This window comes from Schistocerca americana, chromosome 4, assembly GCF_021461395.2.
Source record: "Schistocerca americana isolate TAMUIC-IGC-003095 chromosome 4, iqSchAmer2.1, whole genome shotgun sequence".
In the NCBI taxonomy this organism is placed as follows: Eukaryota; Metazoa; Arthropoda; class Insecta; order Orthoptera; family Acrididae; genus Schistocerca; species Schistocerca americana.
Genome location: NC_060122.1, coordinates 404,272,110 through 404,285,714, shown reverse-complemented (window position 1 = coordinate 404,285,714; position 13,605 = coordinate 404,272,110).

Below are 13,605 nucleotides of genomic sequence, written 5' to 3'. Positions count from 1 at the left end.
ACTTTTCACCCTTTCTTTTAGAAGATTCATGGAGGCAGCTGACTAAGATGCTTAGTAGCCCGAAAGGATTATCTTACATCGTTCAGAACAGTGGAGCCATAATCAGTGGGTTTGTTTTAATACTGTGAATAGATACCGTACCAATCAAGTACGTAGAGTACGATAATTTTTTAATCATATTAAATGAGAACTTAAATTACGTACTATGACTACTGTTCCCTCCCCCCCCTTCCCCCCTCCGAAGAGGAAAAGCTTTTAGTTTAAAATATTTCCTGCAACAAAATTTGTGATCTAAAAATGCTGCTGGAATAAAATCCCAGCAATACTGTGCCATACACATAACCAAGTGTTATAGTGAAAATGATGACAGTTTTTGTTCCTGTTTGCATTTGATTTCAGAGTAAATATTCTTTTACAGAAATAAATAAATCATCGATTGATAAAGAGCCACCAACTTACGGCTTACACAAAGCTCCATGTACTTTAAATTGTGTAAAGTTGGTGTAAAAACTGTCGGTTTAGGTGTACAAAAACAAGTGTTCCTCACAAATACTGTTCTCTAACGATTCGAGTAGAGTGACCTCATTCATGATCCAAATCTCTTGCCCATCTCTGCTTACATGCATCTATTACGTTCAATCCATGAAGAAACGATAAATACAAGGGAAAGACATTTTGTTATGTCGAGTACTAGACGCTGTAAAACGATGAAACAGTTGCTGTACATGTCACGGAACCCAGTATTAAATATTTCAGGACATAATGAATGTTCTCTTGCAAGCTATGAAGTTATTGGTAAGGAATATTTCGTATCTCAATACAGGAACAGTGACTAAAAATGAAGTAAAATAGGCTTCGGTCGATGACAGAATCATTACTGTTTTATTGTTACCACTAGCAGTCCAATCGTTCGGACAAGTAATTTGTTAACGGTTTCCCGCAGAACGGTTTCACGACTCATGTTTTTAATAATATTTTGGAAGCACCTGCCAGTATGGCGTGCGTGTGGTATTACTGACTCGCATTGTAGCGGAGTCTATAGAATTTACTGCTTAGAGGTAAATTTTATCTCATAACAAGGTTTATTTCAAAACTTGGTTCCATGTTTCCTGTAGTGTCAGGGCTGGGTCGCAAGTTATTGGGAGCGAGATACGGACGTGTTACCTGAGTCACAGGTCTCCTTTTACAAAAAAAGTTCTCAGGTGATGTCATCTACAACGATAAACCTTATAAGGGTTTTTTATACATGTTTAATTCTTTGGCTTGGAATAGTATCCCTCAACGTAGAAAGCAATAAATTTTAATAGTAAAATTTGCCCAAGTTTGATAAAACTTCGAGAATCTGTTTACTTAATTTCAAGAATCTGGAAGACTCTTTCCTCGATTTATATAGAAAACATGATTGTAAGCTATATGCCTTGTTTTCTAACACCATGTATCAGTTAATCATGGAGCTTATAGTTTTCCTTGACTGAGAAGGGGAAAAGAATTCATGCAATAGATACGGATTCGTCAGCGATTACGCCAAAATATAAATCACAGTTCAGTAATGGAGTATAAGCATATATTCGTCTCAAGAGGCTTGCACCTTATTGGTTGATAAGAGTTTCACTTTTAAAGTAACTTTGATTCACTTGCCGAAATTATCTTCATTTGTAACAAGAGTGAGTATGCAGGATTGTAAAAACTACAAAAATTTACGAACAACGAATAGAAAACCTGCAGATAGGAAGCAATGTAATAGAATTGTCTAAAAGAGAAGTTAGTGTTAAGGAGGCTGAGATGAAGGCTTTTTGCTAATGACCCAGTGCAAACGGGTCACAGTAACCGCCGGCCGGTGTGGCCGAGCGGCTGTAGGCGCTTCAGTGTGGAACCGCGCGACCGCTACAGTCGCAGGTTCGAATCCTCCCTCGAGCATGGATGTGTGTGATGTCCTTAGGTTGGTTAGGTTTAAGTAATTCTAAGTTCTAGGTGACTGATGACCTCATGGTCCCATGGTACTCAGAGCCATTTGAACCACAGTCACCAGATCAGTTGCCCGCATTCCATAAGACACTGTGGAGAAAGCTGGGATTTAATCCAGGACATTGGTGTAGTGTCTGGTAATGGGCATCTTACACCAGCACCCATCTTACAGAGCGAATACTGGTATTTTTTTTTTCACCTAGAAGTCGCACTTGTTACCTCGAGCCGAGCGTGCGTTAGAGATCTTACGTATCAGAAAAGCAGTGTTGCAGCTTATAGACACCTAAGTTTAGTTAAATTTGTTTAAATTTTATGTGGAATAAGATTTCAAAGTGGAAATAAAATCACATGGGCAACGGGTATTAAACAGAGTTCGCAGGTAACATCGAGCTTTAAGCGAGAAATAAAGAAAGCACATCAGCTATTCAACGTAATAGGCCGTCTACCCAGCAAGGAATATAGGTTCGAGAATAAGAGTGTCAAAAGAGAAATAGCGGTGTCATACAAATCAAAATTGGTAATCCATGAGTGGGACAAGAAGTTTCTAGGAAAAATGGTTGAATCGAGGGAGACATCAGAAGCTCGCTGAATAAGGAGGCGAATTATTTTATGTATTTTTATTTAAAACGCAAAAATTGGTGTCAAATATTACTACTTAGTTGAAAAGAAGTTTCTGCAACTGAGGACATAGTTACGTAGCATCGAGGGAGAACCTGTGTTTCTCCGTCCAGTTATGTTTCTACCACGTTTAGGTTGTCAAGTATCACATTTGTGAAGACACAAAGGAATTACAGACCTTGGCTGCGAGCAGGCATTGATTGAGATCGATGGAGAAAGTTGGAAGTTTGTGCTGGACCGGGATCCGAACCTGGGCCTCATGGTTACTAGGCAGATGTTCTGACCGCTGAATCATCCGGACACAGTGGGCATTGCATCTACACGGACTGCCCGAGCACGCCTTCAGTCAGACCCAGATTGTCAACTTATCCACACACGAAAAACGTGGTGCCCCTTGTTTATCATGTGTGTGTGTGTGTGGTTGTGTGTGTGTGTGTGTGTGTGTGTGTGTGTGTGTGTGTGTGTGTGTGTATGTATGTGTATGTGTATGAATGTGCATGTGTGGTGTCTTTCGGACATGAATCGCTGTTCACCATTTTAGCAACTGTTTTTGGATCACGCATCCGCGAACAGCAACGAACCTGCTAATGTAAGGCATTGCGTGAAGACATAGGAGCAGAGCTACTATGTCAACGCTATTATGCCCCTTAATATTAGTGATCTTGAAAGTTTCCTCTTCATTAGGCACTTTCAATGTATTCCATTATATTTTGCTGTTAACAAACTGTGACATTTATCTTTGGATTGCTTTACATGTAACCACTGTGATCAGTTTCCATTAATGGATAGAATCACTGCGAGCAGCCTCTTTGCATGTTCGCTGTAGAGATTTAACGTCTCTGGGAGTCAGTTTGCTTTCGACCAATGGGAAGCTGTCACAAGTTGAAAATCACGAGGATGGCCTGCTTTGAATTAATATTCACCATTCTATGTTCTGTTCCTGGTGCTGCTGGATGCTAGTTTGTGCAGCCGTGATTGAAGAGAGGACTGGCTTTGCCGGTAGCGATCTGTGCTGTTATGGAAATTCTGCATTGAATAACGGGCTCGTGGAGGCCATTTCAATTATTTGCGATGGTTATGTTTGTTTAAGGAGCTCCGGAAAGGCTCAAAATCATGAAAAGTTCAATTTTTACTTTTTTGCGTTTTCTGAATCTGCAGACTATTACCTTTTAATAGATATATAATTTATTCAATTCCGAAGACTATAACTATTTTTAAATTTTTTTTTAAATGTGTTCTACATGGGTGTGACCCACTGAGGCGCTGTTAAACTGCTGTCAAATGGTGTTATTATTAACGTCCGTGTTCATCAGGTACATTTTAGTGATGTGAGATAAAGTATGTGTTGTGGCTAACCTGTGATGGTTCAATATATATCGCTGGTGTGATTGTCGATTGTTTCACGTTTATTTACTCTGTCGTTATCTCGAAAATATTCGTAATTAATTCTGTTTCTTGAGTCTCTGTTTTGTTGAAGTATAATAATGAGTAAAAGTAAAGTTATTCGAAATCCTCTGAAGGCTTTTAAGAAAAGGAGAAATGTTGGAAAGCCAAAGGTATGTGTTATTACTGTAAACAATAAAGACGATAACCAAGTGAGTGAACCTAACCTCTCAGGTACACCTGCCCATAGCAGTCAAAGTGGGAAAGAAAATACTTCACAGAAGAAGCTTGGTTCAATGAGTGAAAACTATGAATGTTTTATGGGCGAATCGGATGTGAATGAAATGTTTGATATGTCGGTTCTCTAAGGAATTTTTTCAAACTGTGTAAGATGTATTCATTGTAGTGAAGTTGGTCTGGAACTCTCCATAATAAAGCACGTAGGACTTGCTAGTGAAATACAACTGAAATGTGATAAGTGTTCATGCATGACCACCTTTTGGAACAGTGTTGCAGTAACTGCAACTGAAGAACTGCAACTGAAGAAAATGGTAGCAAAATCTACGAACACAACATTAGATTTGTTTATTCCTTGCGTTCAGTTGGTAAGGGTGCTACTGCAGGTGCAATTTTCTGTGGCATCATGAATCTTCCAAATCCCCCAACCAAGTTTACGACCTATAATAAATTAATAGGGTCTAAAGTAGAAGACGTCTGTATAGAATCTATGAAGAACGCTGTGGAAGAGGCAGTAATGGAAAATAATGGTAACAGAGATTTGACTGCGGCGTTCGATGGTACCTGGCATAAACGGGGACACACATCTCTTCATGGTGTAGTATCTGCCACCAGTATGTATGCAGGGAAAGTTTTAGATGTAGCAATAATATCAAAGTATTGTAGATGTCCACAAAAATATAAAGGTACACATGAAAATAATTGCAAAGCTAACTATAGTGGCAGTAGTGGAGGAATGGAAGTGGCTGGTGTTGCCAGTATATTCCAGCGTTCTGAGGCGTGTGATAAAGTGCGATATGTTAATTACCTTGGTGACGGTGATTCTAAAAGTTTCAAACATGTTCAAGGACTGAAGCCCTATGGTGATGATGTTGTAGTGCAGAAATTGGAGTGTACTGGACACGTACAGAAGCGAATGGGAACAAAACTTCGGCGACTGAAAGCTTCGTACAAAAAACAAAAACTCAGTGATGGTAAAGGGTTGGATGGGAAGGGAAGGTTAACAGACAGTGTAATTGACAAAATACAGAACTATTATGGAATGGCTATTAGGCAAAATACACAAAGTGTCGACGAAATGAAGAAGGCTGTTTGGGCTCTTTTTTTTCATATTTCTTCAACCGATGAAAATCCTCAACATAGCTTGTGTCCCAAAGAAGAAGACAGTTGGTGTAAATATAACAAAGGATTGCTAACTGGTGAAGTGTACATTCATAAGCATAGTATGCCTCATGCAATAATGGAGGTGATAAAACCTATTTTCAGAGACTTAGCAGCACCTGAACTGTTGAAAAAGTGTATTCACGGAAAAACTCAAAACCCCAATGAAAGTGTAAATAGTGTTATATGGTCGAGAATCCCCAAGACTGTATTTGTTGGAATAGAAACACTTCACTTTGGTGTGTATGATGCTGTTGCGACTTTCAATGATGGCAACATTGTAAGGTGCAAGGTATTTAGAAATATGGAAATGAAGATAGGTTCTAACATGGTACGAGCGATGCTTGCTTTAGACAAGGAAAGCCTTCGGGCTGCAGACAGGGCTGTAATGAGTCTAGAAATACAAGCAAGAGTAAACAGGAGGAGGAACAAGAGGAAGCTGGAGGAGGAGTTTGCAGAGGACGAAAATAATCCATCCTATAGACCTGGAATGCACTAAAAAGTTAATCCAATCTTTGTCGCTCGATTCCCAAAACTTTTATTTTCTCTTACTAATTACATGTTTTCTAAGGATCTTCCAAACATATTTGTTTCAAACTTTCAGTAAATGTTACACAGTACCTTCTGCATGATTTAACACAGCCTTTTTCCAAAAAACTGTATATTTTTGAATATATAAATAAAAAATTGCAAAAAAAATGTTGTGAATTTTCATTACAATTGAAAAAAAAATCATCTTAGTAACTGAACTAAAATTTTGTAAAATCCCTGTGTTAAGTTGTAGCCCATATTCCAATAAATAATCTGTAAAAAGTTCAACTTCCTACCTCAAATACTTTGTGAGGAAAGATGTAATTTATAAGCGTTATTTTAACATTGCAAGTATAGGGCGTTCCGGAGCCCCTTAAAGTGGTTAGGCTGTTGGCACTGCTTGGTGGCGATTACTCCGCGAGTGGGGTTGATGAGGCTGAGGCAAGCTGATTGTAGAGCATAATGTTATCTTTCTACGTCGTCGTGCTACAAAATCCAGGTCGTCACCCTCTCATGAACTATGAATTAATTTTTGCTTTGTTCGGAATCGTAGTTCTGGGAGCGCAATGTTACGATTACTTGTTATATCTTTGACACCAGTAATCTTTGCTTTGAGTACCAATGAGGGCTTGTAAATTATTTATTGGTGTTCAGTAACCCCCCTATGATGATCAGTCTACTTTTTCCGAAAGTATTTCGATCCAAACCGTCATTAATTGTTAGAAATGCATAATATCGTGCCACGTTACTCGGCCTCTATGTTGTTGAATATCGTGCTTTGGGTTCACCATCAATGAATGACCCTGTCTACTAGAAATCAAATACTGAGTTCCGATCATAAGACATTAGTAATGAGCAGTTCTTGTTTGCTTGCTATCAGGATCCAGGACCGGGCAAGGTGTGTCAACGGATAGTGCTTCGAAAGTTGCTGTTAGTTACCTATTGTATGGACTGGTCTCCCAGGTTACTACGCTGTTACGTCAAGATGATACTCAGGATTTATATGTTGATTCAGAAGGTTTCACCATTATCTGGAAGAGGTATTTGAAGGGGCAAATCGCAAACTTCAGTATTTTTATCTTGAGTGATATGAGCAACTGTACCCGTGGTCTAGGGGTAGCGTCTTTGATTCATAATCAAAACGTCTTCGGTCCCGTGTTCGATCCCCGCCACTGCCTAAATTTCGATAAATAATCAGCATTGGCGGCCGAAGACTTCCGGCATAAGAAGTCACCCTCATTCTACCACCGGCCTTGTCAAAGAGGGCGGAGGAGCGGATAGAGGTTCAGGGCACTCTCTTGTCCTAGGGGTGGGAAATTGCCCCTAAAGGCGGAAGAATCAGCAATGATCAACGACAGGAGGATGCAGAAGGCAATCACTGCATTAAAGACACGTAACGTGTATCCACAGGACATGTGGCCTGTAATTGAAGAAGTGTCATGATGATCTGTCCATTGGCAAAAGATTCCGGAATAGTCCCCCATTCGGATCTCCGGGAGGGGACTGCCAAGGGGGAGGTTACCATGCGAAAAAGATTGAATATTCAACGAAAGGATAACGTTCTACGAGTCGGGGCGTGGAATTTCAGAAGCTTGAACGTAGTAGGGAAACTAGAAAATCTGAAAAGAGAAATGCAAAGGCTCAATCTAGTTATAGTAAGGGTCAGTGAAGTGAAGTGGAAGGAAGACAAGGATTTCTGGTAAGATGAGTATTGGGTACTATCAACAGCAGCAGAAAATGGTATAACAGGTGTAGGATTCGTTATGAATAGGAAGGTAGGGCAGAGGGTGTGTTACTGTGAACAGTTCAGTGACCGGGTTATTCTAACCAGAATCGACAGCAGACCAACACCGACAACGATAGTTGAGGTATACATGCCGACGTCGCAAGCTGAAGATGAGCAGATAGAGAACGTGTATGAGGATATTGAAAGGGTAATGCAGTATGTAAAGGGGGGGACGAAAATCTAATAGTCGTGGGCGACTGGAATGCAGTTGTGGGGGAAGGAGTAGAAGAAAAGGTTACAGGAGAATATGGGCTTGGGACAAGGAATGAAAGAGGAGAAAGACTAATTGAGTTCTGTAACAAGTTTCAGCTAGTAATAGCGAATACCCTGTTCAAGAATCACAAGAGGAGGAGGTATACTTGGAAAAGGCCGGGAGATACGGGAAGATTTCAATTAGATTACACCATGGTCAGACAGAGATTCCGAAATCAGATACTGGATTGTACGGCGAACCCAGGAGCAGATATAGACTCAGATCACAATATAGTAGTGATGAAGAGTAGGCTGAAGTTCAAGACATTAGTCAGGAAGAATCAATACGCAAAGAAGTGGGATACGGAAGTACTAAGGAATGACGAGATACGTTTGAAGTTCTCTAATGCTATAGATACAGCAATAAGGAATAGCGCAGTAGGCAGTACAGTTGAAGAGGAATGGACATCTCTAAAAAGGGCCATCACAGAAGTTGGGAAGGAAAACACAGGTACAAAGAAGGTAGCTGCGAAGAAACCATGGGTAACAGAAGAAATACTTCAGTTGATTGATGAAAGGAGGAAGTACAAACATGTTCCGGGAAAATCAGGAATACAGAAATACAAGTCGCTGAGGAATGAAATAAATAGGAAGTGCAGGGAAGCTAAGACGAAATGGCTGCAGGAAAAATGTGAAGACATCGAAAAAGGTATGATTGTCGGATGGACAGACTCAGCATACAGGAAAGTCCAAACAACCTTTGGTGACATTAAAAGCAACGGTGGTAACATTAAGAGTGCAACGGGAATTCCACTTTTAAATGCAGAGGAGAGAGCAGATAGGTGGAAAGAATACATTGAAAGCCTCTATGAGGGTGAAGATTTGTCTGATGTGATAGAAGAAGAAACAGGAGTCGATTTAGAAGAGATAGGAGATCCAGTATTGGCATCGGAATTTAAAAGAGCTTTGGAGGACTTACGGTCAAATAAGGCAGAAGGGATAGATAACATTCCATCAGAATTTCTAAAATCATTGGGGGAAGTGGCAACAAAACGACTATTCACGTTGGTGTGTAGAATATATGAGTCTGGCGACATACCATCTGACTTTCGGAAAAGCATCATCCACACAATTCCGAAGACGGCAAGAGCTGACAAGTGCGAGAATTATCGCACAATCAGCTTAACCGCTCATGCATCGAAGCTGCTTACAAGAATAATATACAGAAGAATGGAAAAGAAAATTGAGAATGCGCTAGGTGACGATCAGTTTGGCTTTAGGAAAAGTAAAGGGACGAGAGAGGCAATTCTGACGTTACGCTAACAATGGAAGCAAGGGTAAAGAAAAATCAAGACACTTTCATAGGATTTGTCGACCTGGAAAAAGCGTTCGACAATATAAAATGGCGCAAGTTGTTCGAGATTCTGAAAAAAGTAGGGGTAAGCTATAGGGAGAGACGGGTCATATACAATATGTACAACAAGCAAGAGGCAATAATAAGAGTGGACGATCACGAACGAAGTGCTCGTATTAAGAAGGGTGTAAGACAAGGCTGTAGCCTTTCGCCCCTACTCTTCAATCTGTACATCGAGGAAGCAATGATGGAAATAAAAGAAAGGTTCAGGGGTGGAATTAAAATACAAGGTGAAAGGATATCAATGATACGATTCGCTGATGACGTTGCTATCCTGAGTGAAAGTGAAGAAGAATTAAATGATCTGCTGAACGGAATGAACAGTCTAATGAGTACACAGTATGGTTTGAGAGTAAATCGGAGAAAGACGAAGGTAATGAGAACTAGTAGAAATGAGAACAGCGAGAAACTTAACATCAGGATTGATGGTCCCGAAGTCAATGAAGTTAAGGAATTCTGCTACCTTGGCAGTAAAATAACCAATGACGGACGAAGCAAGGAGGACATCAAAAGCAGACTCGCTATGGCAAAAAAGTCTACTAATATCAAATAGCGGCCTTAATTTGAGGAAGAAATTTCTGAGGATGTACGACTGGAGTACAGCATTGTATGGTAGTGAAACATGGACTGTGGGAAAACCTGAACATTAGAGAATCAAAGCATTTGAAATGTGGTGCTATAGACGAATGTTGAAAATTAGGTGGACTGATAAGGCAAGGAATGAGGAGGTTCTACGCAGAATCGGAAAGGAATATGTGGAAAACACTGATCAGGAGAAGGGACAGGATGATGGGACATCTGCTAAGACATGAGGGAATGACTTCCATGGTACTAGAGGAAGCTGTAGGGGGCAAAAACTGTAGAGGAAGACAGAGACTGGAATACGCCAAGCAAATAATTGAGGACGTAGGTTGCAAGTGCTACTCTGAGATGAAGAGGTTAGCACAGGAAAGGAATTCGTGCCGGGCCGCATCAAACCAGTCAGTAGACTGATGACCAATTAAAAAAAAAAAAAACTTGTCTTCTGAGAGGTAAGGGGTTGTATTTGTCTTCAGGCATTTTCTTCAGTGACGTAAAAGCACCAGGTTTTATCATTATGTGAAAGATACGTCAAGAAATTAAGATAAAATGGAATTCGTTTTATAATCAAACAATGGAAGTGTGAATCTGATAAAAGTAATATTTCTTTTCATATTTTTCTGAATTTTGTCTGTGTTTTAAAAGCTCATCTAAGAAGAAAATTATAGGGTTATAGTCTCATGTTTCGCTGACATGGAAGTCGTTAGAGAATGAGTACTTATCTGGAAAAGCAAGAGGAAAGGAATCGGGCATATGTCGAATGCACTCTCCCGAAGACGTACACTCATGTTCATAAATTAAGGATTAATGCATAATGTGGTGCCACACAACGTGGCACGACACAAAATTGGCGCTAATAGCATAGGCACATAGGGAACACGCACGACATATATCTGTAAGTCCACGGTATTGGTGATAACTTGAGAAAACCGTCCCGAAACACATGTGCTACAAAACGCCACTGTTTCCTGCGCATGTACCCCGACATCAGTATGAGATATGATCACTATGCACACGTACACAGGCCGCCCAACGGGTTGGCATATTCTGGATCAGGTGGTCGAGCAGCTGCTGGGGTATAGACTCCCATTCTTGCACCAGGGCCTGTCGGAGCTCCTGAAGTGTCCTAGGGGTTTGAAGACGTGCAGCGATACGTCCAACGAGAGCATCCCATACGTGCTCTATGGGGTTTAGGTCTGGGGAACAGGCAGGCCATTTCATTCGCCTGGTATCTTCTGTTTCAAGGTACTCCTCCACGATGGCAGTTTGGTGGGAGCGTGCGTTATCATCCATCAGGAGGAAGGTGGGACTCACTGCACCCCTGAAAAGGCGTACATACTGGTGCAAAATGACGCCCCGTTACACCTGACCTGTCACAGTTCCTCTGTCAAAGACATGCAGGGATGTACATGCACCAATCATAATCCCACTCCACACCACGACCTCCATACAGGTCCCTATCAAGAACATTAACTGATTGGTATCTGGTTCCTGATTCACGTCAGATGAAAACCCGGCGAGAATCACTGTTCAGACTATACCTCGACTCGTCCGCGAACATAACCTGAGGCCACTGTTCCAATGACCATGTACTGTGTTTTTGACACCAGGCTTTACGGGCTCTCCTGTGACGAGGGGTCAGCAGAATGCACCTTGCAGGTCTCCGGGCGAATTAACTATGTCTGTGCAGTCGTCTGTAGATTGCGTGTCTGGAGACAACTGTTCCAGTGGCTGCGGTAAGGTCCCGAGCAAGGCTACCTGCGGTACTCCGTGGCCGTCTGCGGGCAGTGATGGTGAGATATCGGTCTTCTTGTGGTGTTGTACACTGTAGACATCCCGTACTGCAGCGCCTGGACACGTTTTCTGTCTGCTGGAATCGTTGCCATAATCTTGAGATCACACTCTGTGGCACACGGAGGGTCCGTGCTACGACCTGCTGTGTTTGGCCAGCCTCCAGTCGCCCTAGTATTCTACCCCTCATAACGTCATCAATATATGTTCTTTGAGCCATTTTCAACACACAGTCACCATTAGCACGTCTGAAAACGTGTGTGCACTTACTCGCTACACCGTACTCTGACATGCACCAAGACACCTCTACATATGTTGACTGCTGCCAGCGCCACGGTGCGACGATCACAGGTCAAATGCACCGTATGGTGATTTAAACCCGCAAACCGCCCACCTGAGCGTTGTTTCACCACGTATCAGCATTATCCTTAATTTATGAGCATAAGTGTAGAAATTATGGAAATACTAAGCAAGTTGATCTTATGGCGATTTGAACCCAGCTTTTGCCAAATGCGAGCCTACTGTCACAAACCTTACAACACTTCGCTCAATGCGCTTCGCATGAAGATCACCGATGTCTTGATTGTTGGTAAAGTTTGTCATTTGTGGTCTTGGTTCTAACATTGGCGGTTGGTTAAAAAGGTGTTATATTGAAGGTAGGGAGGCATACGAATCTCTCGAGGAGTTTCGAAATTTAATTCATTACGCAGAATACGTCAGCTATGGGAAAACTCTGCTTGCTTAAAACACTGGGAGGGCGGAAAGCATTAATTTCGCTGCGTATCGCGCAGCCCATCAGCTGTAAATCAATCGGCGAGTAGTGTCCACTCCATCTGCCTCCATTCACATTATTGATTCAGACCATTTAGGACGCCGATGATAAAAAGAAATTGGGCTCGTGTCTTAACGAGAGATACTAACTTCTGATGCTTTTAAAGATATCCCACAATAACGTGATTGCTATCTACGTATCTCCATCAGCAATCAGCGTTCCTTGAATGTTGAATTCGTCTTAAGCAACAACATACCTTGTTGTTATTGAAAGAAAGAGAGGGAAAGAAAGAGAGGGAAAGAAAGAGAGAGAAAATAGATTTTGCAGCTTCTGTGCAAGTTGGTTGCATTAAAATGTCGAAGTGAATGGTAGAACACTTCATAAAGCTGTGGTAATGTTCTTGTTTTATAGTAGATGGTATCTATGGAAACTGAGACCATTCGCGTGGGAAACTCGCTAGTGTGTAATGGATCTTTTTTAAAGCTTGCAGGGTTACAAAAACGCCCCGCGGTCCCACCGACTAGCAACATTTTGCACTAAATAGTTTCCTTCCAACTCCAGCAATTTGATGTTGGTGCCTCGGATGACGACTCACGGGAAAATAAAACCCTTAAAAAAGCAATATAAAGCGCTTGGTCGTAATTGTCTAACAAATCGTCCACTAATTTTACCTCAATCGGAGTGTTCAGCTTACAGAATGGATCGAATAAAATTACTTCTGTTTTAGGTTAAGTAGGATATTTATCTAGGCTTTCCCTAATGTTCACTAGCTTGGATTTTCTACAGTAAACTTTCAAATTCTCAGCGTCGGAAAAAGATCTAAGGTCAATAACTATACAACAGTTTTTGTTGCTACAAACGGTAATGAATCAGCCATTACAGTTAGTTCATCTGATGCGTACATATCACGACTTCTTCTTTTATGTTACCAATACCTGTCGTCCTCTACCTCCGCACTGCATCGTTTATATTATTGGCAGCAGATTACTCACTATTTCACTATCGTCTCTCCTGAAAAGAATGGTAGTAAATGTAAAAAGTAACATAATGACGTGGAGAGAAAATATAGTTTACAGAACAATACATCCTTTTCTCTTCGATGTCATTTCATTAGGCTAATCAATCTGTCTTTCTACCAGCCGTGAGATAGACAATAAAATATTTTACATGAAAAGG